Consider the following 5,996-nt stretch of genomic DNA (forward strand, 5'->3'; position numbering starts at 1 on the left):
GTATAGAGCTGTGGCTCGGTGCACCATGTTATTCAGCGGCCGCTCGTGGTCTCACAAAACTCGACGCATTATCCGGAAGTATTCATCTTCGGACCCACCGCTGCGGCTCAGTGACGAGGCATCGCATTGTGCAACTCAGCACAACGGGATGAGTTCGATTTCCGGAAGCGGCAGCCGCATTCCAATTGGGGCGGAAGGCAAAAAAACGCCAGTGGACTTCGAAGTTACACTCCATTTATAACCCCCCTTCCCCCAACTCCCCTCCCCCCACAACGGTGTCTCTCGTAGATCCTATGCTGCTCTTGGTCGTTAAACCCCACAATGTTATTTTATTTTGACTTTATAATCCAAGTTTGGTGTTCTGGAACAATTACAGAAGTTAAAATTGACGTTTATCGTGCGATCTAACTCTTGTGACATCAATTAGCATGCGAAAATTTAAAAAAAAAATGTACCAACAAACGGAGACTTCACGAGGTGAGCTGAGAATATAATAATTCGGGCGAAGCAGGATCTCCAAGGCACTAAAGACACAGCGGAGTGCTCGAAGCTGGAACCAGGGTGGTCCGTGGGTTGGGGCCACCGAGGCCGGAGCGGACGAGTGGAGTTTGCGTGGAAGAGCGGCTGCCCGCTAATTTTGTACAAAACATGGCACGCGGAGACCTGGACGTGCCCCGAACCCACGGATCAGTTAGGATAATGTTAGGATAACATTAGGATTATCCTAACATTAATGTTAGGATGTTAGGATAACAAATAATGAGGCATTGTCGACAATCGCTGTCCGACGAACACAGAAAGAAACGTGCCGTAAAGAACCGCTACCTCAAGAATGACATAGGATAGGGGGGAGCGATTCTATTACAGGAAATGTGCAGGCATTGAACGGAGTCCGCTGACCCAACAATAGAGTACGGTAGTTTTGGGTCATTGGGGAATGGCATTCCTCCTGCAACGGACGTAAGATATACTGATGGTGATTATTATTATGATGATGAAAACCAATCCTGAGCGTGAGCTTTGATTGCTGAAGGAGAAACAGCTCGACTCGGCTGTCGGTGCAGAAGGGACGTACTGCAGGTGCACTAGTCAGAGACGTCACATGGACCGGCTATAATGCCTTCCTGTTGTACTAGCTCTGCTCGTTGCAGGCGTTGACGAATGCAATGCACGGTGTTAATAGAACATTTACTTCATCCAAAGCGATATTTCTCACCCACCGTAATGTTTCATTCAAACAGGGCATGACTGAAAGCCAGGGATTCACGTCGCCGATTTCTTATTACTGGCAGGGGAAATCACACAGCCGCCTCTACAGTGGCGTAGCAACAGGGGGGGCCGGGGGGCCGTGGGCCCCGGGTGCAAGGGGCCAGTGGCGGGGGGGGGGGGGGGGGGGTGTCATATACGTCTGAAGACACTCTTTCCGCCGGCTACAACCGGGGGGGGAGGTGACAGAAGACCTATGGGCCCCGGGTGCCAGACGACCTAGCTACGCCACTGCGCCTCTAGCATTTCCACATGTCCTAAAACATGTCATGACGAGATTCACCAAAGCTATATTTAGTGGCGTTTTGATGTCGAATACGAAAGTCTCCGTTCCGATTAGGTAATGGCACACTTGCTGAGGGATGAAAAGAAAAATACCACTTTAGTAGTGTACTTCAATAATGTCTAATGTATACCTGGCTGGTAGGCACGTCGGACTGGTTGGTGGTTCTAACCAGTGGCATCACTGATGCGTAGTTCGTACAACGCTGATAAACAGCCAAGCGTAAAGTAGTGAGACACCGTTAAATTAATAACATGATAATGGGCAAAGGTAGAGCTAACTAATACCTTTATTTGCCGTAGCTATCACACATAAAGTAAGTGCCCATTTCTCGACGTCCAGCGGTGTGCTCTGTGAGCTACATAGCTCAGCCACTAGGATCACAAACCTCTCTTGGAGAAAAAGATCCTGGGACTCTTGCATAAGAACGTTTGCATGCACAAGGCTGCAAAAGTTCCATTCAGCTAATTCTTGAAGGCGAATGGACTGTCTACGAACACCTGTTGGCTTTTAGTGTTTGTAGCGAGTGTAGTCACAATGACTGCCTCTTCACTATTTTTCTTATGTTTAATCTTTCTCATCTAGCTTCAATTTTTCCCCCTCCCCAGTTGTACCCGACTCTTGACTGGCTAACATACCTGCCGTCCTTATGTCCCTCTCTCTCTCTCTCTCTCTCTCTAGCCGCTTTTCTTATTAAACCAGACAGACAAAGAGGGAAAAGCAGGGAGGTTAACCAAGGACGTGCCCGGTTGGCTACCGTACGTTGGGAGGAGGGATAAGGGGAAGAGAGAGAAGGGAGAAAGAGAGGGCAGCTAATCTACAAGAAACACTAGTAAGGACCTACAGACGTTCACCCAAGAATTCACGATGTGATGAGTGGTTGCTCATGCAGAGTTTCGGCAACACGTCTAGCCTGCTTAACACCGCATTTGCTTTCAATCGACTATTTATAGCAGTCGTCAGGTATAAGTTACACTTTACCTAAAACAAAATGCATCGCTTTCTTGTTATATGCGTGCATACACTGCATTAACATGTTTAACACCGTTAAATCATGTGTGGTACATAAATATTTCTACGATGTGGCATGGATTCCTTCAGAAACGACATCGCAGCTTGGTTGTCTTGTATTGTATTAAAGTGTTTGATTCTAGTGTCACGGTGTTTCTCCAAAACAGTTCATATTCATTCAAGTTCATCGCGTAAGTTACAGTACACGTACAAATCACCAAACATTTTACTGTGTAGCCTTGCCGCGTAATCTAAGTGATTTTTGGGAACACTCCCCCGTTCGGAACTATTTTTGATATCCTAAAGAACTACTCTTGTTTGGGGTGCTCTGAAAACTGCCGAATGGTAAAGATTAGAAGTTAAATGGCACCAGTGGCTGCCATGGAAAAATTGCTGTAGCAAGTGAGCGCAAAGAAAGTTATATTAATGCCGAACGTCGTTAAAAACCACAAGTTCAGGTAAATCTGCGTGCCGCAAATAATTCCCTATATCCGGCAGAAAGCGATGTTAGCAGACGTAAAAATGCCGCACAGTTCAATACTAATGACAGACACACAGAATAGAACTAAATAAAAAGAAAATGCTTCTGGTTTCTGCTAGTTATAACACGAAAAAAAAAAAATACGTTCGGTTCATTCCGGTACTCTGGGGGATATATTTGTCCGTTTTCATGACACGAGGCTGACAAGAGCAATCGATAGCTTTTAGCTATGCATGGGAGGAGCGCAAACTACAAAAGAAAACAAAAATATGCGTGAGGAAACGACTTGGCGTGATGCGACAGATTTGCATACAGCCCGTGCTGCAAGTTAACGCGCATAGGCTTTGCAAAATGGAAAACGTGTAGGCATAGGTGACATGTCCACTGTAGCACACGCGATGTTGTGTGACCCACCCCTTTTCAGTATAACCTACGCAAACTGTGCGAAGGCAACAGAGAATAATAATAAAAAAAAATCACGGCGGTTGGGACATTCTGCACTTATGCATTTGGGTCATTTCGGAATGTGTTTATTTTCCAGCTCTGGGCCATTCAGCCTACAGTCATTATCGGACGCACTTCTGCCTATATTCTTACTTCTGGGACGGGGGAAGAAGCAGTAAGCTCCGGACTTCGTTATTACCAAACGTGCTGCGAAAACCAGCAAAGTATGATTAGGTTAACCACTTTCAATCCATTATGGTTAGCGGACATGGCGGGAACCAGAGGAGAGCTAACGTGAGATAACTTAGGTTGTGGCGAAATCGGACGGCTTTGCTGCTAATAAAGCAAACAAACGAAAACGTGACAACCATTCCACTCTGTGAAAATGGAACGACAGCGAAAGCTGATGACAGTCAAAGCTCTCAAACAAAAAGCAAAGTGGAAGTATCGCGGCTTCTTTGGGTACTGTACCGGTCAGTATAGAATTCTACCGCTGCTTTTACTACATCTTCGAGATTGCTGATGATAATACCCTGCTTATCTTTGAGTGGATACATCATCGTTTGTCCTACACCAAGTTTCCTTCTCACTGATATCATGCTGCGTCCATTTTTTTACTGCTTCGATCCTCAGTCTTTCTAAAGTTATAATTTCGAATATCCCTTACTTTCTCCTTGTTGATCAGTTTTTACAGTGCCACGATTTCTATCTCATCTTTTGAGTTGGACACTTTCATTCTCTGTCGTTTCTTTATTAGGTACTTTGTTACTTGGGAGAGCTTAGCTAGATGTCGCCTTGGTGCCTTACCTCCCACTTCAATTGCTAATTCTGAAGCTAGCCTAGTTTCCTATGATCCCTGCACTTTACCCCACCTAACACTTCTACATCCTGCACAATGCTGGGATCGGCAGATTGTACGAAATCAATCTCATTTCTTGTTTCACCATTAGGGCTTTTTCAGGTCCAATTTTTTTCCAACGCTTCCTGAAGAAGGTGTTCATTGCTCGCAGCTTATTCCTTTCCGCGAATTCCACCAACATTTGTTCTTACCGGTGGGCTTGGGACCTCTTTGGGTCCCACGTGTGACAAGAATAGGTCAAGGGTGCGTTACAGGTTCCCGAGCCCACAGGGGTATGTGCTATTGAACTAGGGCCATTTCTGCACTATCACCAGGATCGGCCCACATGATGCTTTCTTTTTTTTTTGTTGACGGACGCCGAAAAAACTACGGAAGGTTAGTCATATACAGCTGTCGCTTTAAAATTGTTTGAAATAATTATTTGGCTTGGTTGAGTTGAATAAGGTTAGTATCTGGCTTTTGCATTGAACATTTAGCTTGAGCTAAACCTTCTCAAATGCGCACTTCTACTTACTTTTCCTGACATGCGAAGGAGTAGCCAGTAGGACTGGGAGGTTGGTGGAAGTAACTACGCTGCTAGTTACCTTGAGCGCGTGCAGATGCGTTGGGTAGATCTTCAGAAGAAAAACTGCGCTTTTATTTATGGAACGCATATGCAAAATCTACGATCGAACAGAGGTGGCATTTCGAAGAGGCGAGTACTCTTGTTGACGCATGGGCACTGTAGGGAAGTAGTGCTGTCTTTTGCACTTCGCTGTTCGCACGTCCTGGCTTCGCAGTGGCTGACAGTGCCATGGTAACTATGTAGGCGCCGTATTTAGACCATAGATCGTGTACTTTGTGATTTGACTGCGTTTGGTCCACAGAAACAGTGACTCTTCGTCGCGTTAGCGCGACTGGATCATAGGCCTTTGTCTCTACGCACAAGATATTGGAACACCGGCCTTGCCGTTCATGTGCCCACGGAGCGTGAACGTGCTTTACCGCGTTCCTTTTTTAAAATATACCCGTCTGTGTAATCTCATTTGACAATGTAATCTTTTCATTGCGTGTGCATGTGTTCAGCAAACCGTCTGTCTTTCTTTCTCATAAGGTTTTTAATACAACAAATTCAGAGGAGACTCTGGAACCTGTAAGTGTCACCTGCTACTCCTCGACTCAGGGCAACACAAACAAGACATGAGATCACGAAAAGTAACGAAAAGCACTGAATACAGTCAAAGAGCACTTAAACGTCAAGCATTCTGCACGTGAGCTCAGGAAGCCACAGAAAAGGTGAGAACACAGCACAAATATCCATAAACAGCATAAACAACTATTTCCGACCATTTCTTATGTATATGGCAGTCAACAGAACGACTTTCCGGTTAAGCAACGTGCCTCCTTAACTTCGTATTATCTTCTTCGTTTTGACCTGTCTCATTTGCAAAAATACCCGCAGTAACAAAGCAGTTCTACTTAAAATTGTCTAAACCGTGATGAAAGCATAATGAGGGTCATTCACACGAAAACGCATTGAAGAGGACGAAGGAAGGCTTCTTGCCTTCACGTATTCGTTTTTTGTGTCCTTTGTCACAATAATTATCCTTTCATGATGTATTGCATTGGTTTGACACGTCAAGTGTCATACGGCTAACTTGAACTGTTCTAAT

This window comes from Dermacentor andersoni, chromosome 9 (assembly GCF_023375885.2).
Source record: "Dermacentor andersoni chromosome 9, qqDerAnde1_hic_scaffold, whole genome shotgun sequence".
Taxonomy (NCBI): domain Eukaryota; kingdom Metazoa; phylum Arthropoda; class Arachnida; order Ixodida; family Ixodidae; genus Dermacentor; species Dermacentor andersoni.